This window comes from Hyla sarda, chromosome 7, assembly GCF_029499605.1.
Source record: "Hyla sarda isolate aHylSar1 chromosome 7, aHylSar1.hap1, whole genome shotgun sequence".
NCBI lineage: Eukaryota > Metazoa > Chordata > Amphibia > Anura > Hylidae > Hyla > Hyla sarda.
This window is the reverse complement of record NC_079195.1, coordinates 88,504,219-88,528,103: the sequence shown is the minus strand read 5'-3', so window position 1 is coordinate 88,528,103 and position 23,885 is coordinate 88,504,219.

The following is a 23,885-nucleotide window of genomic DNA, read 5'->3' as shown; positions in this document are numbered from 1 at the left end:
ACAGTACGCTTTAAGGTGAAAATGGGCTGAGTCCTTAAGGGGTTGATCATGACATCATGGGTGTTAAATGATCATGGTTGCATTTGCATGGTATTTACCTGTTCTTCTCATACTTGCATACATTTCTACTCTGCTCACAAGTTGTACCTCACAGAACTCAGAGCTAAACTGACTTCCTTGGAAACTAGCTAGAGTACCTAGTATGTTTATAGGTTTTAGTATAATTGAGAAGAGGAAAGTAGTGGCAGATACATAGAGATACTTACTATTCAGTTGAGGATATGAGGAATACAAAATAGGTTTTATTGTTAAACTATAGTCTACTTTGCCTGAGCCACCACAAGGGTGTGAAGACTGCTTACAAATTATATAACTACTAAATATTCATAAATGATTAATATTGATCATTGTGGAGTCCCAATGCTTAAATTTTACAATGCGCAAATGAGAAAATAAAATTATTCAGCTCTACATTCCCACTATATGAACTATATGTCATTTTAGCACCAAGTACATTGTAAATTGTATCTACATAAATGTTTTGTTCTTTAAGTAGGTTTAGCCGAAAAGAAATAATGGCATTTTTCTATGAAAACAGATCATTAAATGCAAGACCCTTAAATGATACATATTTCTCTTGTTGCCTGCAGCGTGACTATGAAAAATTGAACCACATGTCCCTAAATCCAATGTATTTTCAACGGTGCCAACCATTCTCCCATATAAATCCATTAGATTTAATCACAGCCACTCTGTTCCCACTTACAGGCTAACTTTGTTTTTCAAACTAAGTACATTACTGACAGAATCGTTCTCTACTGTAAGATAAGTTGCTAAGCCGCTATCATTATTTACCAGAACTGATACTACACAACTCAGGGACTCAGGATTCATTGGATGAAAGTTTAAACTTGAAATCTCATTCGTAGCTTACAATTTACTTGAATATTCCTTCTGAGGAGAAGACAGCTGTTTAAGAAAATGGTAATGCAGCAATGTCACCAAGGTGCAAGCAGAATACTAACAGCCTTTAAGTAAGTAAATAATATAAATGAATGATACATATTGGAATATTTGCAGTACTAAATTGTCTAAAAGTAAATTATCTAGTCACAGGTAAGATGCATCATAGTGAAGATAAGAGCTAGCTGAAATAAGGTAGCTGTGGAGACACAAATTATGACATACCCAGTGTTAGATATCGATCAAAAAAGCCAGTTGCCTCTTATATTAAATATTGAAGTGTGGCAAAAATAAGATAGATATACAGAGATACGGATAGATAAATAGATAGCCACTTATATCGGCCTCAAGAACCCCAGCTTCCATTTATTTTCTATGAGAGCTGTGGAAACACTGACACAGGATTGTGGTCTCCATTTCTGAGATTGTGCAATCACATAGTTATCTCCCACCCTGTGAACAACTTTGTCAGATGGTAGGGTTACATGTAGTTGATTGCAGTCAGGTAGCTCTGTGTGTCTGCTCGTAGCAGCGGATTTCCTGCAGTAGACACAGTGCCTGCTTATAGCAGATGTGTGTGGGGAAATCCACCGCTACGAGCATACACACAGAGCTACCCGGCCGGAGTAGGGACCTTACTCTTGTGACTGCTATCAGTGAGTTACATGTTACCCTACCCTACCCAAAGGATAGGGGATAAGATGTCCGATCCCGCGATTTCCCTGCTGCACCCGGCGTTTGTTTAGAGCGTCAGGTGCAGCGCTGGAGGCTCATGACATCATGGCCATGCCCCACTCATGATTTCACGGCCACGTCCCCTCAATGCAAGTCTATGGGAGGGGGGATGTCCTTGATGTTACAAGCGGGGCTTGACCATGATGTTACAAGCCTCCGCCTGCATCACCAGTCATCCAGAGAAGTTCCCTTTGTGCACCAGCTGTCTGGGGTGGCGCAGCAGAGATCGTTGGGGTCCCAGGCAGCAGAGTACCCCTTTAAACTGAGCTACATGTAGGTGCTACTGAAACTGTAAAGATGTAAACAGCTGGTAAAAACTATAGCAAAACAAGGAGCCTTTAGCTCCCTCTCCCAACACACACTATTATAGGCTGGCCAAAAAAGGGGTGCTACCTAGGGTAATATTGTATGAAAGGTCATCGCCATTCCACCGTACATTAATTTGACTATTAATCTTACTAGGTTGTGAGCCCAACTTTATGCCCCACCAAAGAGATGCAGTATGCTACTCCATATCCAAGTTTCACTCTCCATAACAGAAATGTAGAGTTCAATGTAGAACCCTTATATTAAAAATGCTGCTTTATTTGCTAGACATTGCTGCAAGGGATTAGCGAATTAAATCCGAAAAATCCAAATTCGTTATGAATGTCGTGAAAAATGTGATTCACAACGAATGCGAATATCACTGCGATTTGATCACGTGAATCGCTTAATTAAACTCCATCTAAAATGGTGGATGCACATGTGAGGATATGGGGCAAGGAATCCTGGGAAGGCTGGAACAAGGGTCAGCGGGATGACCCTGAATCACTTGCAGCATGCAGCCTATCAGCAGACAGTCACCACTGTGATGTCACAACCCTATATAATCGGTAGCCATCTTGCGGCCACTCATATCAGCGTTCAATTGCAGAGAGAGAGAGAGAACAGTGTGTTGCACAGAAAAGCTTTTTTACAGCAGCAATTCACCTCAAACCCAAATCTAGCCTAAAAGCACTGATAGGGAAGGGAGAGTGATTGAGAGAGAAAGTGCAATTGTGGGTGTATTACAGCAGTGATTCACCTCAAGCCCAAATCCAGCCTAGAAGCACTCATAGGGAAGTGAGTGAGATTGAGAGAGAGCACAATTTTGGATGTATTACAGCAGTGATTCACCTCAATCCCAAATCCAACCTAGGAGCACTGATATCTGGTGTAGGATTCTATTGTGGCACTTGTAGTCCGCTGCGGGCATCCTCCATTGTATGCATATTTATGCTGGGTTTCGCCCCTAGCAACGGACTACAAGGGCGGGATCTGCTCCCACAGAATAAATGCACAACTGCATTTGGGGTTGAGCACCTCCAGCCATTTGAGACCACATTTTTTGTTGTTGTTTAAATTTTATACTTGGAGGTGTGTAAACTCCATATGTAATTGTGGTGAGGAACTGTGTGGAAAGCCTTGTGGGGTGTAGGTTAGTTGGAGTGTTGCTGTTCTAGATACTGAAAGGGCGCTGTTAACCCTTGTCACTCGTGACACCAGGGTGAGGGTTAAAACTCTATATTGATGCTGGGCCTATGGCCACCCTTCCCAAGAGTGATAGGTGAGTGTGAAATAAATAGATTGTCCACAGCAGTGCTGAACTTAAAACTTGCAGAATCTTTACTGAAGATTTTCTGTATTTGCAATAACGGTAACATTCCAGATAACAGAGTCTATTGAAACAGCACAGCAGTGATTGGCAGATGCTTAGGACCGGAGAGTTCGCTTTAGCTTTAGAGGATTGTATTTGCATAGATCCGCCGGATTTAGGGGTTTGATTAGGTCCGGAGATCTTGCTGAGGTAACAGGGAATTGTATGAACTATCCGTCTCTAGTGCAGGTTTAGGCTTAGTAATTTGTCTTGTAAGCTGCGGAGGTCCTACCTCATCCAGAGTCAGCAACCCAAGAGCGAAGAGAACGAAGAGCGATCAAGATGGCGCAGCTCCCTTATATGGGCAGGGGCTGGCCGGTTTGGATTGGTCCAATCAGCTGTCACTCACGTTACATTGCATTGTGGGTGATCACATGTCATGAGAACCACCAAAGGTCCTTCAGCAAACCATAGAGTTCTGCAACCCGGTCACATGACCCGCAGGTCCTGCGACGCAAACAAGGTAAGAATCTTTAATAGACATATTCACATGTTTATTTACATAAATATGAACTAACCATGGGGTGGCGAGGGGCTAGCTAAGGTAGAGGACCCCCACTGTTCTTAGGGACTCTGTCTTTGGGGACCTTACCACAAGGTAACGCATTAAATACGGTACCGGGATACCACATTATGCGCTTGGAACATTCTCCAGGCAGCATGAAGGTAGCACCTGTGAGGCCATGCACCTATATTAGCCAACTTAGATGGGGCTTGCAGCTTGCCTCTCTCCTTCCATTGTATGTGTGTTTAGCCACGCTGGAGTGAAACTGGGAGGACTCTGTGAGTCGACCTAATGCGTCCGTAATTGCCCACTGGCCCCTGTTTTGGTTATCACGCACAGGTAGGTTTAGCGCTAGGTTCCCTGCCATTTGAGAAACCTTGGCGTTGGTGTGGGCTCTGGTATGTCCTTCATATAAGGATATACTGGCAAATGTCTCAATTTTAACATCAGTGTTGAGGGATAGCCAATGTCACTGTATACATCTACCACAGTTGTGCACCTATATTCCTGTATTGTATTGTTCTAATTGTTTCACATCCACACCTTCTATCTGGTGTAGGATTCTATTGTGGCACTTGTAGTCCGCTGCAGGCATCCTCCATTGTATGCATTTTTATGCTGGGGATCGCCCCTAGCAACGGACTACAAGTGTGGGATCTGCTCCCCCAGAATAAATGCACAATTGCATTTGGGGTTGAGCACCTCCAGCCATTTGAGACCACATTTTTTGTTGTTGTTTACATTTTATACTTGGAGGTATGTAAACTCCATATGTAATGCACCTGCAACATTCTCCAGGCAGCATGAAGGTAGCACCTGTGAGGCCATGCACCTATATCAGCCAACTTAGGTGGGGCTTGCAGCTTGACTCCCTCCTTCCATTGTATGTGTGTTTAGCCACGTTGGAGGGTACCTGTGAGGACTCTGTGAGTCGTCCTAATGCGGCCGTAATTGCCCACTGGCCCCTGTTTTGTTTATCACGCACAGGTAGGTTTAGCGCTAGGTCCCATGCCATTTGAGAAACCTTGGCGTTGGTGTGCGGACTCTGGTATGTCCTTCATATAAGGATATACTGGCGAATGTCTCAATTTTAACATCAGTGTTGAGGGATAGCCAATGTCACTGTATACATCTACCACAGTAGTGCACCTATATTCCTGTAAAGCACTGATAGGGAAGGGTGTGATATTGAGAGAGAAAGTGCAATTTTGGGTGTATTACAAAGCAACTGTGTGATGCAGCACTGGTGTGTACAACAGCTGAAAAGCTAATAGTAGCAAGCCAGCTCAAGAGTGAGCAGAGCACTAAAAGCATATTGTCCTCTATTAACCCCTTCCCGACCTATGACATACCTGTACGTCATGAGTGGCAAGGTGTTCCCGACCCATGACATAGAGGTACGTCATGAACATTTTTGCCGCTACTCGTGGCATCCCGCAGCGCCTGGTAAGATGGTGGCTATCACTGATAGCCAGCCATCTTACCATGCAACCACGGGGGTTTCATCCCCCACTGGGGGGCAGTGATCGCTGCTATCAGCTAGTCAAATCTGTCTAGCTGATAGCAGCGCGGTGTGTGAGTCCCGATCACAGGGATCGGGACACACACCACTCTGCTAAGTGTCCCTTACCGGTCCCCCGGCGTCACTTACCCGGCCATGTGGTGTCCCGAGCGGTCCCGGCGCGAGCGGCGTCCTCCAGGCGGTCCCGGCGGTGGTGCGTCCCGGCGGTGAGTTTGCAGCAGCAGGGCGGCATCTTCATTGGCAGCAGCGAGATCGCCGTAAAGCGATCTCACCGCTGCCTCTGGGAGTTTCAAAACTGCAACTCCCAGCATGCACAGACAGCCTTTGGCTTTCTGTGCATGCTGGGAGTTGCAGTTTTGCAACATCTGGAGGTCCACAGTTTGGAGACCACTGTTTAATGGTCTCCAATCTGTGCTCTTCCAGATGTTGCAAAACTAAAAATCTTAGCATGCTCAGTCTGTCCAGGCATGCTGGGAGTTGTAGTTCTGTAACATCTGGAAGAGCACAGATTGGAGACCATTATGCAGTGGTCTCCAAACTGTGGACCTCCAGATGTTGCAAAACTACAACTCCCAGCATACCAGACTGCCCAAGCATGCTGGAAGTTGAAATTCGGCAACATCTGATCCTTCAGATATTGCCGAACTACAACTTCCAGCATGCCTGGGCAGTCTGGGCATGCTGGGAGTTGTAGTTTTACAACAACTGGAGGCACACTGGTTTGGAAACACTAAGTTAAGTAATAAACTTTCAAGTGTTTTGCAACCAGTGTGCCTTCAGCTTTTAGATAACTACAACCCCCAGCATGCACGGACAGCCAAAGGGCATGCTGGGAGTTGTAGCAGTATGCCTCTAGCTGTTGCATTTCCTTCTGCTGAGATGTGTAGATTTTTGCAACAGCTGAAGGCACACTGGTTGCGAAACACCAGTTTGTTATCTAACTCCTTGTTTCGCAACCAGTGTGCCTCCAGCTGTTGCAAACCTACAACTCCCAGCATGCACGGACAGCCAAAGGGCATGCTCGGAGTTGTAGTTTTGCAACAGCTGGATGTTTGCCCCCCTCCCCCCAATGTGATTGTACAGGGTACACTCACATGGGCGGAGGTTTACAGTGAGTGCTGTAAGTTTGAGATGGCGCAAACTTGCTGTGAACCTCTGCCCGTGTGACTGTACCCTAAAAACACCACACTACACTTACACTAACCTAAAATAAAAAGTAAAAAACACTACATATACACATACCCCTACACAGCCCCCCTCCCCAATAAAAATGAAAAACTTCTGGTACGCTACTGTTGCCAAAATGGAGCCTCCAGCTGTTGCAAAACAACAACTCCCAGTATTGCCGGACAGCCATTGACTGCCCAGGCATGCTGGGAGTTTTGCAACAGCTGGAGGCCCCCTGTTTGGGAATCACTGGCGTAGAATACCCCTATGTCCACCCCTATGCAAATCCCTAATTTAGGCCTCAAATGCGCATGGCGCTCTCTCACTTTGGAGCCCTGTCGTATTTCAGGGCAACAGTTTTGGGACACATATGGGGTATCTCCGGACTCGGGAGAAATTGCCTTACAAATTTTGGGGGGCTTTTTCTTCTTTAACCCTTATGAAAAGGTGAAGTTGGGGTCTACACCAGCATGTTAGTGTATAAAAATTAATTTTTTTACACTGACATGCTGGTTTTGCCGCATATTTTTAATTTTCACAAGAGGTAAAAGGGAAAAAAAGACCGTCAAAATTTGTAATGCAATTTCTCCCGAGTACGGAGATATCCCATATGTGGGCGCAAAGTGCTCTGGGGGCGCACAACAAAGCTCAGAAGGGAGAGTGCACCATGTACATTTGAGGTGATTTGCACAGGGGTGGCTGATTGTTACAGCAGTTCTGACATAAACGCAAAACAATAAATATCCATATGTGACCCCATTTTGGAAACTACACCCCTCACGGAATTTAATAAGGGGTGCAGTGAGCATTTACACCCCACTGGTGTATGACAGATTTTTGGAACAGTGGTTGTGAAAATGAAAAATAAAATTTTTCAAATATCTGTCAAACGCCAGTGGGGTGTAAATGCTCACTGTACCCCTTATTAAATTTCATGAGGGGTGTAGTTTCCAAAATGGGGTCACATGTTCTGGCACCATAGGGGCTTCCTAAATGGAATATGCCCCCCAAAAACCCTTTCAGAAAAACTCACTCTCCAAAATCCCATTGTCGCTCCTTCCCTTCTGAGCCCTCTACTGTGCCCGCCGAACACTTTACATACACATATGAGGTGTTTACTTACTTGAGAGAAATTGTGTTACAAATTTTAGGGTGATTTCTCTCCTTTTACCCCTTGTAAAAATTCTAAAATTGGGTCTACAAGAACATGCGAGTGTAAAAAATGAAGATTTTGAATTTTCTCCTTCACTTTGCTGCTATTCCTGTGAAACACCTAAAGGTTTAAAACACTTACTGAATGTCATTTTGAATACTTTGGGGGGTGCAGTTTTTATAATGGGGTCATTTATGGGGTATTTCTAATAAGAAGACCCTTAAAATCCACTTCCAACCTGAACTGGTCCCTGAAAAAGTACGATTTTGAAAATCTTGAGAAAAATTGGAAAATTGCTGCTGAACTTTGAAGCCCTCTGATGTCTTCCAAAAGTAAAAACACGTAAATTTTTTGATGCAAACATAAAATAGACAAATTATATATGTGAATCAATATGTAATTTATTTGGAATATCCATTTTTCTTACAAGCAGAGACTTTCAAAGTTAGAAAAATGCTAAATTTTCTAAATTTTCATGACATTTCTAGATTTTTTACCAAGAAAGGATGCAAATATCAGTGAAATTTTACCAATAACATAAAGTAGAATATGTCACGAAAAAACAATCTCGGAGTCAGAATGATAAGTAAAAGCACCTCAGAGTTATTATTGTTTAAAGTAACAGTGGTCAGATGTTCAAAAAATGCCCAGCTCCTGAAGGTGAAAATGGGCTGGGTCATGAAGGGGTTAAGTGTAACCTGTGCGTACATCAAGATAGTGTACCATGTGGTTCCTGTTAAAGTCCCAAGGGTCCAGTTACTGTGAAAGACCAGCCAAAAGTACACACCTATAATGTTGTAAACAAATACTGTTTTAAGCATAGTGGAGCACATTGTACTCCTCTCAAAAGTGCATACCACATATGTACATCTAAGTGGTGTACCATTTTTTCCTGTTAAAGTCTTAAGGGCCTAGTTACTGTGAAAGGTCAGCCAAAAGTACACACCTGCTGCTGTTCTAGACAAATACTGTTTTAAGCATAGTGGAGCGTATTGTACTCCGCTCATATACGTTCTAAGTATGTCAGGCAGAGAAGTGTCAGGATGTGCACAGGTGAGTGGCAGAGGCCTAAATTCACCAGGCGCAGGCAGAGGTCACAGCAGACTTGGGGCGAGTGGCAGCAGGAGTCACAGCGAAAAGCCTGAGCTCCTGGTATCAGCTAGTGGCTGTGTATTGACCAACAACCCATCTGCTGTCATTGACCGGTTAACTTGGTCATCCACTTCATCACAAGTGAAATCTGATACCCCCAGTCAACAGTTGGCATGGCCTGTGAGCAATTCCTGTCCTCCAATTGCCTCTGTTCTATATTGTTTCCTCCCCCATAGAAGTATCCTATGCTGTGGGTTCAGCTCCACTTTTTAGTCAGGACGATCTACTAGAGGACAGTCAGCAGCTACTTCCCAGCCAAGAAGTGGAGGAGACATCCCCCGCTTCCTTCGCAGGTGGGCAAGTAGTGATGAGGAGAGTGGCATGGTAGATGGTGTTGGGAGCGTTCAGGCTCCTGAAGCACACACTGCTGAGAAACCTGAGGAGGACATCAGTGACGTGCTGACACAACTCGATGATGATGAAGCCGATCACACTTGGAAGCTGGGTGCAGAAGGGGCTTCATCATCATCAGGAAAAAAGGGTGGCATATTGCCCGTGAGGCAGCAGATGTGCCAGCAAGGTGGTAACATGGTTGGGAGTCAGCATGGTGGCAGCAGTGGGAAGTCTGGAGGCAAACGTGCCCGGGGTAGACCACCTGCTTCGCGGTAGCCTACCTGCCCAGAAGGTAGTGGAATAAGGGTCCCTGGAGTTGGTGACAGCAACAGTCAGTCAGTGTGGACTGTTGGGGGGGAAATTAGCTACTATGCGGTGTGGCAGTTTTTTATATAAAATATCTGTAAGCTTTTCAATTGTGAGGCCCTTTGGTCTGGTCAGGCTGCCGCCACCTCCGGGCTTGGTCATTCTGCCACATGTTGGTCTCCTAATGCTGGATCCACCTCCAGGCCATGTCATTGTGCTGCCATGTGGTCTCATTATTCTGTTGGCACCTTAAATTAAACTTTAAAAATGTTAATCTATCTAAAATCTTCAATAAAAAAAATTATTCTAAAATATCTCTAATTTTTTCTATTTTGAAGCCCTATGGTCTAGTCGAGCTGCTGCAACCTCTAGGCTTTGTCATTGTGCCACCATGTGACTCCTTGGTACATTGGGTTTTGTGGTCATACAGTATTAGTTCAAAGTAAACGCTTCAAGCAACCGGAACATTACTTGTGGATCTAATCAAAATCTTAAATTTAAATTTAAAAAAAATCTATGTCATCTTTTCAAGACTGAGGCCCTGTGGAATTACCACAAGAATCCAATCAAACAGGTTGGAGCAATAACAATGAACCATAACTGATTAAATGAAACCTTCACACTTTCACAGTTGGGGGGGGGGGGCGCTGAGAGACAGGGGCTAGAACAGTTGGTAGATCGCCTGGAGGAGGACCATCAGCTCGATTTTAATATACAAGTACGAGTTTTTTTCACTGCAGCCACTTCTAGCTTTATGCGCCCAAATATCCATTGGCACAGAAGCTGTATGCTCCTGTCCAAGTTGCTGGGACTACAGTCCCTCCCTTTTGAAGTGGACGCTAAGTCATGAGCATGGGGGTGCGCAGAAACATTCGCACTTTCACAGCCGGGGGGGATGCCGCTGAGAGGCAGGGACAGGAAGTAGCTGGCCTCGCGGTGAACCGACAGCTCGATTTTAAGATACAAGTACAAGCTTTTTCACTGCAGCAACTTATACATTGCAGCAAATTTTACACTATTGGAGCTGGAAGTACCGTGGCTGCTGGCACCAGACTTGCCCTCCGATGGGTCCTCAATATAGCTGAGAGAATCAAATCGGACAAATCAAATAAAAAAATAAATCACTCCTCCCTAGTCGTCGTCGTATATTACCTCTGGAATTACCACAAGAATCCAATGAGACAGGTTGGAGCGATAACAATGGACCATGACTGATTAACCGCTTAAGGACCCTGGTTTTTTCAGTTTTAGCGATTTAGTTTTTTCCTCCTTACTTTTAAAAATCATAATTTTTTCAAGTTTGCACCTAAAAATCCATATGATGGCTTATTTTTTTGCTCCAGCTGAAGGTATTCCATGGTAGCGGAAAGAAAGAAACCTCGTTGCGGCGTTCACTTAGCAGTGTCCTTGCGGTTGATATAGAAGATGGGTTTACCTTTGAATAACCGATACGGACAAGTAAAATAATAAAGAAACGAAGTGCAGTTAATTAAATCAAATAAAATAAAAATGACGAACTACGAGTTTCAAGGGGCAGGACCCCCTCTTCCTCAGGTCCAATGATCTAGTAGCATTGCATGACATCGATATATATGGAAAAAAAACTGCAAAAAACGGGCTAGTATAAAAACATGAACAAACAAAAGTAAAATCTGATAACATGTGAACGCATTGTATGAAAAGATTTAGCAGCAGACTACAAATGCATTCATCTCATAGAGGACGTAGTCAGCAAAAATCTGAAATAATCTTACATGTTGCTGTATTGCACGTAGCTATCAGAATCTATATTATAGGTCTCTGATATGGGGAAAAGGAGATTGGACAAAATAGCTTGCATAGGTAGTTCTCCACATTATGGGCAAGCTCCAGAAGACATTACTGTGGCCAAGAGTTATATGGGAGACCACAAGTGAAAAACAATAGCAATAGTCATACATAATAATAATTCATTCAATTACATTTTATCTCTGAAAAAAACAGTAATGATGTTGTGTGGAAATAATGAACTATTAATAAATTATTTTAATATAAAAAGTGGAGAGTAATAAAAATAATGTAACGTCTTTGATGTAATTACTTGGCGTCAAGAGGAGGATTGCACTCAATAAGTAACCTGCAAGGGCAGATGCCGGGGTGAATCAAACTTCAAAATAACGGAGAACTACTGTTTGGTTTGATGAATAACTTTGGTCGCCTCATTCAGACCGTGTGGTTGCAAGCAGTGAAGACTTTAAATCCAAAACATTTCTTTTCTGGAAAAGGTTTCAAATCTATTGTGTATATGCGGAGGAATGTAATCTATTGGTATAATTGAAATGACATTATTAGTTTTTTCATCTTTGTGTACTAAAGTAATATGCCGGCAAAGACTGTGAAGCATAAATTGTTACTTTGTATTGTTATGATGTTGATTAAGCCGGCAATGCAGTTTTTGGGTAGTGCGACCCACATACTGTTGGCCGCACTTACAATTGATTAAATATATTATGGCAGGACATACTGTATTTTATGGGGAAAACTTCACCTGTATGTGTACTGGAAAAAGTAATTTTAGTATCTTCTATGATCAGACAACACCTGCTCCTTGGACGGTAACATTTATACACTCCTTTTTTAAGGCAGGGGGCAGAGATGTCACTTGGTGCTATGATGTTCCAAAAGGAGGGAGCTTTCCGGAAAGTGAGGCCAGGTTTAGAGGGTAGAATCTTTTTAAAAAAGGTTCAGAATGTCCCAATATTTTGTTATGGCATTTTTATTTATCTTTGTGTCCCCTGAATAAGTGAAGAAAGAATATATATTATTGTCCCTACCAGGGAATGAGGTGCCTTCTAAAATATAACTTTTAATAATATAGTTTAAAAATACCCATCCACAAACTATAAAAATAATAAATCATCAAGGAGTGATATTATCACACTATTGCGACTATTGAGACCAATGACGCTGTAGGTATAGCACCAGTGGTTAGGTACACACCATGCTATAGTTATATAATCCTAGATGTGATGTTGACACTATCATGTACAGTAATCAAACAATATATTTTCCCTTATCCCAACGCGTTTCCATGTAGGGGTTAGAGTATATAGTTATCCCCCACACTTCTTCAGGGGATTAGGTCTATGGTTAAGGCAAACTCTGGAGTCAAGTATCACACTAATATGTCACTGTATATATCCCTTTAAATGGGCAAATTTTTCAACCAATGATACCCAGAGGATAACCCCCATGAAGCAAACTGCGTCAATAGAGCTCCGGCTCTATGATTAGCTATCGCGTCCAGAGACGAGGCAGAGCGTTTCTCACCATCCCGGTTAGTGCCTATAACGATAAAAAATCATAGACATCTCCCTTAGTAACCAGTAGATGACTTACCCCTCTTTGTTGTTTTTCGTGCATTAGCAAGTGGGTACTTACTGTCTACTGGATCAAATAAAATGAGAGAGCCGGGCACTGTAAAAATAATATGCCCTTATTTAGAATCTCATTCAAACAGAATGTGTGGAGCACAAACAAAGTAGCCGCATAATAACTAACAAGAGGTAAGTAATAAAATGTTGTCTAAATTACCTACATACAGCTGTTCAAGACAAAGTGCGCATAAATCGCTTCTGTGGCAGCGAGTACCGGAGCGGTGTCCGGGCTGTCTGCGTGTCAGGTGAACACGCCGGCGTCTCCATCAAGCCGAGGCGCACCCTATTTACATCATTGGAGGCCCGTCCCCATGACGCCGCTCATGGGGGCGTGATCCCCGCTCAAGTCCCGACATCGGGATAGATCGGGTTTGGCCGTATTCACACGTCGGATGCGATATCGGCTAAGTTGTAAACATATAAATTAACAAACACTGACTTAGGCTAAAGACATGGAACAGATATTAACTTATAAATAAGATAACTATACCCAATATCGGGTCCGTTGTGCCTCCATCTGCACAATGTAGCAGGCATCTTTATTAATCCAATCCTGGATGTCCGTATGCCTGCTCTAAATTGTGACCTTCTCTCTATATCTACACACATAATAAACCGCCATTAACCAGATTTAGTCCTGTGCTGATCAGGTAAGTAATAGACACAATCCTGACCATGATCCAAGTTTTTCATCCTACCCATATTTTGAATGGTGCTTTAGAATATTTCATAGAAGTCGGTACTGGAGGATATGGTGATGTCTAAGGTTGCAATAGCGATACATCATTTCCAGATCATTGGCAAAGATGGGTACAAGCAAAAAGATAAGGATAGTATATATAGTAATAATGCATATTAGCAAGTATATCTATTAGGTGGATGGGGGAAAAAGTCAGAATACTTCCTATAACACTCAATGTCCCATACATATAGATAGTAAAGAACCCCATTATCAATAAATAATCAATTAGGTCCATATTGTTCATAGGTCCCATAAGGTGAAATTAAATGTGTATGGGACAACGTATGTTACCTAGGCATTTATAGAGATACATGATATTGGAACTAATGTATGGAGGGGGGAAGGGTAGAAAAAATATATAGAGGGGAGAAAGGTAGAAAAAGTAAGGGGGATAAGAGACCCACAGAATGATATTTGGACTGGATATCCCTATTTGGAATGAGGGGAGGGGGAATTAGGATGGGCCTAGGGAGACCTGTTCTAGCCCTGTTGGATCCTGGTATATATCGCCTCAACCTAAGTGGCATGGACGCCCTAAAAAGGGCGGTACCGAATGTCAGGAACCTCCTGTTGCACCCTAGATCTCCCTAGCTACATAGGTGGCACCTAAATCCTTAAGATCCACTGGGATCTCCCCTAGCTACCTCAAATCAGCCACCCTTGGGTAGGTCCTGTCCGTGGGTCTCTTCCCAATACCTCTAAATGAAACAGGAAAACGATAGTTGTTCATTAAGGCCCCTTGGGGCCATAGTTTGTAATTTGTAGATCCATCTACATTCTCGTTGCAGAATGGATCTATCCCAATCTCCGCCTCTTTGTAGTGGCTTAACCAAATCAATACCAATGAATTTAATATGAGATATATCACTATTGTGCATGGTATTTATATGCACTGCGACTGGAGTATTTCTGGCATTTGAAACATCCCCTACGTGCTCCAGTACTCTTCGACGAAATTTGCGTATTGTCTTGCCAATGTATCTCTTGCCACATTGGCACACAGCTAGATAAATGACCCCTCTAGAACTGCAGTTGATAAAATGCTTGATATGGATATTATTACCTGATACTGTATCCTCAAAGGATTTCGTTTTGGATATATGAGAACAGGCACGACAGTGGCCGCACTGAAAACAGCCCTTTGTGCTCCCTACCCCCAACCATGTTTTTGGAATATCAATTTGAAGATGACTGTGGACGAGTTTGTCGCCCACACTTGGTCCTTTGCGATATGTAATTAATGGTCTTGGGCCTACCACTTCTCTCAAATCTGGGTCCATTCTCAATATGTCCCAGTGCCGATGGATGATATTCTTCACCTCCTGGGACATATTGTCGAATGTCCCTATTTTTCGTGTATATTTATTCTCCTCCCTTTTGGGTTTTGGTTTCAGGAGTGATGTTCTATCCTGAGACAGGGCAAACTTATAGGCCTTTCGTAGTATATGGTCCGTATAGCCACGTTGGAGGAAGGGATTTCTTAGATCTTTAGCCTGTTGTATAAATTCCTCCCTATCTGAACAGTTCCTCCTGAGACGGAGGTACTGCCCCTGCGGTATGCCCCTTTTAAGGGGCAGCGGGTGGCAGCTTTCCCATCTCAGGAGGCTGTTCGTGGCTGTGGACTTTCTATAGACCGTGGTGTCCAGACTGCCCTGTGTATTATTTCTAACCATAACGTCCAGAAAGGCAAGTTGTTTTTCCTGGATTTCAAACGTAAATGTCAAACCGATTTGGTTACGGTTCAGACAGTTTCCAATTTTCTCAAAATTCTCCTTACTGTCTAGCCATAAAACAAAAACGTCGTCAATATATCTAGACCAAAGTATGGCCTGGTTAGACAGGTCCTCTTGCTCACCGACGAACGCTATAGTTTCCTCCCACCAGCCTAGGGTCAAATTTGCGTACGATGGGGCACAGGGGCTCCCCATCGCGGTGCCCCTAAGCTGGTGGAAGTAACGTCCCTTAAACAAAAAATAATTGTGGGTGAGCGTATATAAAAGAAGATCCAGGATAAATCGGTTATGTGCCTGATGTTGGAGGCCACGGGAGGAGAGGAAGTGGGAGACCGCTTGAAGCCCCACCACGTGGGGAATCGAGGAGTATAATGCCTCGAAGTCAATCGAGGCTAATAAAACACCCTCGTCCACAGTAAGGTCTTCAAGTTTACTTAGTAGGTCTAGTGTATCCCTGGTATAAGAGGGTAAAGAAGTCACAAACTGTCTTAGCACTTTATCAAGATAAATCCCCACGTTCTGTCCCAGACCCCCAATTCCTGCCACTATGGGCCGGCCTTTTAGGGGAGTCCCCCCTTTGTGTATTTTGGGAGGGCATAGAACGTGGGGGTAGTGGGGGTCCTAGGCAGCATGAAGTCATATTCTTCCTGAGAAATCACATCACTATTTTTAGCAATATCCAGGATGAGTTTTAACTCATCCAAATATTGACGGGTAGGGTTATTAGGGAGAACCTCATATGTCTGGGAGTCATTCAACAGACGATTACACATTTTCTCATATTTATTCACATCAAGGAGCACAATGTTCCCCCCTTTATCGGAGGGTTTTATTATCAGATTTTTGTCCATTCCCAGGGCATCCAAAGCTCTCCTCTCATTAAACGAGAGGTTGTGACGAGATTGAATGGATAGCCTGGGAATGGATCTCAAATCTCTTGTAACCAAATCTTTAAAGACATCAATACAGGAAAGATCATTTAGGGGAGGAAATGACCGACTCTTTGGTTTACAGTCCGTTTAGGGACCCTGACCCGGGACCCTCTCATTATCCGTAAGAAGTTCTGCCAGATCTCCAGTTACCCCCAGGTCATCAACCGTAATACCCTGTTCTCTGGCTAGTCTCCTATCTCTAGCCTTAAAAAATTTATGCCAAGAGATTTTCCGTGCATACAAGTGTATGTCCTTTGTCCATAAGAAAGGATCAAAATTGGTGGTAGGGACAAATGACAAACCTTTACAGAGAACATTCTTTTCTTGTATCGTGAGAATATGGCTAGACATATTGACGACCTGGGAGGTTTGATCCGAAATTAAGCTGGGTATCTTCCTCGATACGGTCGTTCCCGTAATTGGTATGAATCCCTGGGGACCTCTAAAAAACCCACAGAGGAGGATTGAGATGCATAAGACTGTCCAGATGTTGGATAGGATTGTGCTGATGTCGTATTTTGGGGTGGCATCCACGAATTTCTCCCTCCTCCCCATGCCTGCTGTGTCTGATTGTGATAGTCCTGTGGGGGCGGTGCTCTATAATAGGTGTTGTTTCTAGGTTTATAGGAACCCCTGGGTCGACGGCCTCGCTGTGTTGGGCATCCCCTATCAAAACGTCCTGTATTCCTTTCTGTTCCTGATACGTCCGTATCAGATGTAGAAATGTCAGTTTCAGTGTCTCTTGATGTTTGTTTTGTCAGAACGGAATATGCCTTATTCTCCCTGAAATCTTGTAAGTCACGAATATATTGTGAATGCTTACGTTCTTTCAGGAAGAATTGAAATCTCTCAATCGTTGCTTGGAGCTGTGTCTCCTTTGAGGCAAACTCCGGATCTGACTTACATTTGAGTACAATTTCCTTCTGCTCAGCTAGTTTCTTGTCAGCCAGGTCCAAGTGTATTTTTTCCTCCTCCAATAAGGTAGTGAGGAATTCCAAAGAACACTTTGTCGCTGATTCCTCCCACTTTTTAAGTACTGTGGTCGATCTAAGTCGCTGAGCAGGAAGAATTGGCACCCTTAAACCACGAGGAACTATCTGATTTTTAATATAATTTTCAAAGCACTGAACCTCCCAAAAGGAGGTAATGAAAGATTTGTGACAGTTCTGTAGCTCTCTAAACGCTGAACGTAAGGATGGAGACGGTTTGGGCTGTGAAAAAAACTTTCTCTGAAAAGATATCTCTGGCCTCTGTTAGCCAATCCTCATAGTTAACTGTCCCTGTTACAAAATTAGCCATATACGGTAATTCTTAGACTGGAAATATTAGTGTATGAAGAGTTTGGCCATACATATACCCAGGTTTAATACATAATACCCCTCGGCAATAAATCAAGAAAGAATATATATTATTGTCCCTACCAGGGACTGAGGTGCCTTCTAAAATATAACTTTTAATAATATAGTTTAAAAATACCGATCCACAAACTATAAAAATAATAAATCATCAAGGAGTAATATTATCACACTATTGCAACTATTGAGACCAATGACGCGGTAGGTATAGCACCAGTGGTTAGGTACACACCATGCTATAGTTATATAATCCTAGATGTGATGTTGACACTATCATGTATAGTAATCAAACAATATATTTTCCCTTATCCCAACGCGTTTCCATGTAGGGGTTAGAGTATATAGTTATCCCCCACACTTCTTCAGGGGTTAGGTCTATGGTTAAGGCAAACTCTGGAGTCAAGTATCACACTAATATGTCACTGTATATATACCTTTAAATGGGCAAATTTTTCAACCAATGATACCCAGAGGATAACCACCATGAAGCAAACTGCGTCAATAGAGCTCCGGCTCTATGATTAGCTATCGCGTCCAGAGATCAGGCAGGGCGTTTCTCACCATCCCGGTTAGTGCCTATAACGATAAAAAATCATAGACATCTCCCTTAGTAACCAGTAGATGACTTACCCCTCTTTGCTGTTTTTCGTGCATTAGCAAGTGGGTACTTACTGTCTACTGGATCAAATAAAATGAGAGAGCCGGGCACTGTAAAAATAATATGTCTTTATTTAGAATCTCATTCAAACAGAATGTGTGGAGCATATACAAAGTAGCCGCATAATAACTAACAAGAGGTAATTAATAAAATTTTGTCTGAATTACTTACATACAGCTGTTCAATACAAAGTGCGCATAAATCGCTGCTGTGGCAGCGAGTACCGGAGCGGTGTCCGGGCTGTCTGCGCGTCAGGTGAACACGCCGGCGTCTCCATCAAGCCGAGGCGCACCCTATTTACGTCATTGGAGGCCTGTCCCCATGACGCCGCTCATGGGGGCGTGGTCCCCGCTCAAGTCCCGACATCGGGATAGATCGGGTTTGGCAGTATTCACACGTCGGATGCGATATCGGCTAAATTGTAAACATATGAATAAATAAACACTGACTTGGGCTAAAGAAATGGAACAGATATTAACTTATAAATAAGATAACTATACCCAATATCGGGTCCGTTGTGCCTCCATCTGCACAATGTTGCAGGCATCTTTATTAATCCAATCCTGGATGTCAGTATGCCTGCTCTAAATTGTGACCTTCTCTCTATATCTACACACATAATAAACCGCCATTAACCAGATTTAGTCCTGTGCTGATCAGGTAAGTAATATAGACACAATCCTGACCATGATCCAAGTTTTTCATCCTACCCATATTTTGAATGGTGCTTTGGAATATTTCATAGAAGTCGGTATGAAAAAGTGGTAACAAAGTTTGTAGTGAATTTATGATGTCCTTCTAGTATACCGTGTTTATTCTTGCTCTCACTCTTTTCTCTTTTTTTCATTTTTTTCAAAGGTTCGTCGTTGTCCTCCCTGAGTTCCCGATAGCGTGGGTCATGATAAGCAGTCGAAAGGCATTCCTCTTGTGTCAGCATAGAGGCTTTCATTAAAGTGTCTTCTACTAGTTGTTTTAGATATCCTTTCTTGATAAAACGGATTTTCAAAATCGCAGCTTGAGAAAAAAAATGTTGAATCTTTCATGCAGTTTTTTCTAATTCTACATATAGCATGTTTTCACGCCATTTCCGATAATGGCACTGAGGAACGGAATGCAACTATTCTAAACAACAGGTTTAAAATATGTTGCAGTGATTAGCTTTTTTTCTTCATGAGAAATAAGAAGATCAAGAAATTCTATAGATGTCTTGGAGTATTTTGGGGTTAGAGTTATATCCTAGTTATTTAGATTAATATCTTGAATTGAAATGTTGATATCTTTGATATCACCCTGCCCTAAAATGAACAAGTCATCAATATAGAGTTTATAGATGACCACATTTTTTTGAAATAATGCATGGCAGGTGATAAGACACTCCTCAAAACACCCCATAAAAAGATTCTCAGAAGATGAGGCCACCCGGGTCCCCATAGCCATGCCTTTTATCTGTTTAAAAGTTACCCCATTATAGATAAAAAATAATTTTCTAAAATTAATTGTAAGCATTGTAATTAAAAATCCAATTGTGCAGCTGGAATCTGTGGGTCTTTGACCAAAAAAAATGCTTATGCATTGGATGTGCTGTTACATCTAAAGTGACAAGTGCCATATCATCTTCCCAAATAATATCCTTTAAAATACTCTTTAGTGCATCAGAGTTTTTCAAATAGCTGGGTAGGCGTTGTACATATGGCTGTAGGATGATGTCAGGTACTGAGAGATGTTACATGTTAATTAACTATATATTTTTATAAATCGGACATTTCCACACGCGTTGATATCATATATGTTTATTTATATTTACACAGTTTGTTTTTTTTCAAATAGGAAAAGGGGGGTGATTAAATTTTTTATTAGGGAAGGGGTTAAATGATCTTTATACACTTTTTTTTAAATAGATATTTTTTTGCAATGTTATAGCCCCCACTGTACACTCTGATCGTTTATATTGATCAATGGATTCTCATAGGAAAGCATTGATTGATGATTCAGCCTCTTGACTGCTCAAGCCTGGATCTCAGCTGCTGAGCAGTCATTCGGCGATCTGACACCAGGAGGCAGGTGAATGGACCCTCCTCGTGTCCTACAGCTGGTCAGAATGCCCCGATTTCACCGCAGCGGTCCCGAACAGCACCCTGAGCTAACCTGCCTTAGTTTTCTTTCACTTTAGACGCAGTGATCAACCTTGAACACCGCGTCTAAAGGGTTAATAGTGTGCGGCACTGCAAACAGTGCCATGCGCTATTAGCCACGGGTCCAGGCCGTTGTTAGAGGCCAGTCCCGACCGATATTACTTGGGGCTCTGCGTTATAGAACGGGAGCGGACTCAGGTCATACAGGTACACCCTGGGTCATTAAGGGGGTTAAACCCTTGGGGACGGAGCCCATTATAAACCTAAGGACGGGAGCATTTTTTGCAATTCTGGCCACTGTCACTTTAAGCATTAATACCTCTGGGATGGTTTTACTTTTCATTCTGATTCCAAGATTGTTTTTTCGTGACATATTCTACTTTATGTTAGTGGTAAATTTTTGTCAAAACTTGCATCATTTCTTGGTGAAAAATTCCAACATTTGATGAAAACATTGAAAATGTTGCATTTTTCTAACTTTGAAGTTCTCTGCTTGTAAGGAAAATAGACATTCCAAATACATTATATATTGATTCACATATACAATATGTCTACTTTATGTTTGCATCATAAAGTTAACATGTTTTACTTTTGGAAGACATCAGAGGGCTTCAAAGTTCAACAGCAATACCTCATATGTGTATGTGAAGTGCTCGGCGAGCGCAGTACAGGGCTCAGAAGGGAGGGAGCAACAATGGGATTTTGGAGAGTGAGTTTTTCGGAAATGGTTTTTGAGGGGCATGTCACATTTAGGAAGCTATGGTGCCAGAACAGCAAAAAAAATCCCACATGTCATACAATTTTGGAAACTTCACCCCTCAAGGGGTCCAGTGAGCCTTAACACCCCACAGGTGTTTGACGACTTTTTGTTAAAGTCGGATGTGTAAATGAAAAAGAAAAAATGTGTTCACTAAAGTGCATTGTTACAAAGGGTACTGGGAGAAAATGCCCCACAAAATTTGTAACCCCATCTCTTCTGAGTATGGAAATACACCATGTTTGGACATAAAATGCTCTGTGGGCGAACTACAATGCTCAGAAGAGAAATGGTTTTTATGGGGGCATGTCGCATTTAGGAAGCCCCAAATAAATTGTACTCAGGAGAAATTGCGTTACAAATTTTTTTTTTCCTTTTACCTCTTGTGAAACTAAAAAGTATGGGGCAACACCAGCATGTTAGTGTTAAAACAGGCTGGTGGAGACCCCAACTTTTCCTTTTCATAAGGGTTAAAAGGAGAAAAAGCCCCCCAAAATGTGTAGTGCAATTTCTCCCGAGTACGGAAGTACCCCATATGTGGCCTTAAACTGTTTAATTCAAATACGACAGGGCTCCGAAGTGAAAGAGCGCAATGGGTATTTGAGGACTAAATTATGGATTGCATAGCGGTGAAGATAGGGGTATTCTACGCCAGTGATTCCCAAACAGGGTGCCTCCAGCTGCTGCTAAACTCCCGGCATGCCTGGACAGTCAGTGGCTGTCTGGAAATGCTGGGAGTTGTTGGTTGTGGCTGTCTGGAAATGCTACTGTACAATACATTTTCATTTTATTGGGGGGGGGCAGTGTAAGGGGGTGTATATGTATTGTTTTATCCTTTATTATGTGTTAGTGTAGAGTAGTGTTTTTATTGTACATCTGCACTTGCGGCGGTTTACAGTGAGTTTCCCACTAGGAGTTTGCTCGGCGGTGGAAACTTTGTCGCAACTCAAACTTGAAGCAGGAAACCCTATGTAAACCCACCCATGTGAATGTACTCTGTATGCACTGACAAACCGTGCTAGCTGGGAGTTGTACTTTTGCAACAGCTCGTGGAACACTGGTTGGAAAACCTTCAGTTAGGTTCTGTTTCCTAACTCGGTATTTTCCAACCAGTGTGCCTCCAGCTGTTGCAAAACTACAACTCCCAGCATGTACTGATCGCCGAAGGGCATGCTCGGAGATGTAGTTATGCAACAGCTGGAGGTACGCAACTACAACTCCCAGCATGCCGAGACAGCTGTTTGCTGTTTGGGCATGCTGGGATTTGCAGTTTTGCAACATCTGGAGGGCTACAGTTTTGAAACTACTGCACAGTGATCTCCAAACTGTGGCTCTCCAGATGCTGCAAAACTACAAATCCCAGCATGCCCAGACAGTAAATTGCTGTGTGGGCCTGCTAGGAGTTGTAGTTTTGCAAGATCTGGAGGACCACAGTTTAGAGACCACTGCACAGTGATCTCCAAACTGGGGCCCTCCAGCTGTTGCAAAACTACAAATCACAGCATGCCTACACAGAAAACAGCTGTCTGGGCATGCTGGGAGTTGTAGTTTTGTAACATCTGGAGGGCTACAGTTTAGAGACCACTATATAGTGGTCTAAAACTGTAGCCCTCGAGATGTTGCTAGGCAACTCACCGGCTTCCGTAGGATCCAGGGAGCCGCATTGCCGTCCTTTTCTGCCCCTGATCGTCGCCTCCGCTGATGGGTAAGTGGATCTTCAGCGCCGGTCCTTCTCGATTTCGGCTATCGTGGGTGGGCAGAATGGGGAAACCGAAAGTTATCCCCCCCCCCCCCCCGATCTTCTATTGGTCGTCGCTTCTAGACAACCAATAACAGGGATACAAGGGGTGGCACCCCTGCCACCTCACTCCTATCCTTTCAGGGGGATCGTAGGAGTCTTGGACAATCCCGATCTCCCTTATTTTCCAGGTCACCGTAGACCCATATCACCCGAAATAGCTGCAAATCATCGGCGATTTGTGCCGATCGCCGACATGGGGGGGTCTCAGGACCCCCCTGGGCATTGGCATGGGATGCCTACTGAATGATTTAAGCACTCATCCCGGTCCGATCACCGCCCGGTGAGAGTCAGTGATCGGAAATGCGGAGGGCGTACAGGTACGCCCTCCGTCCTTAAGTGAATGGACGCAAGGGCGTATCCATATGCCCTCCGTCCCCAACAGGTTAAATGAAACATTTGCAGTTCCACACAGAGTAAGACAGTCAGGGGAGGGGTGCGGGGACACTGAGAAGCAGGGTCTGGAACAGGAGGTAGCTCGCCTCGCGGCAGACCACCAGTTGGATGCTCACCAGAATGAATACTCAAAAAATTTTAATAAATTCAAATAAAATAAAACAAAAATGTCATTAAAAAATCTCTTTAATCTATTCAATTTTGTCGCCATATGGTCTCCCTGCTGCCACATCCAGACGCTCTGCGGGAGTGATTCTAATAGCGATGTCTGTAATCTGCATGTCATTCAGAATAACAGTATCATTTCACTAACAGCACAATCTCTATGCTTCTTACGACAAGGCAAAGTGTTCTACACCCCTATTGAGGCTCTCTGTAGCCCAGAAATAGCAGTTTTAAATAGCGATTCGCCGCAAATAAATTTGGACCTTGGAGAAAATTTGACAAATCGG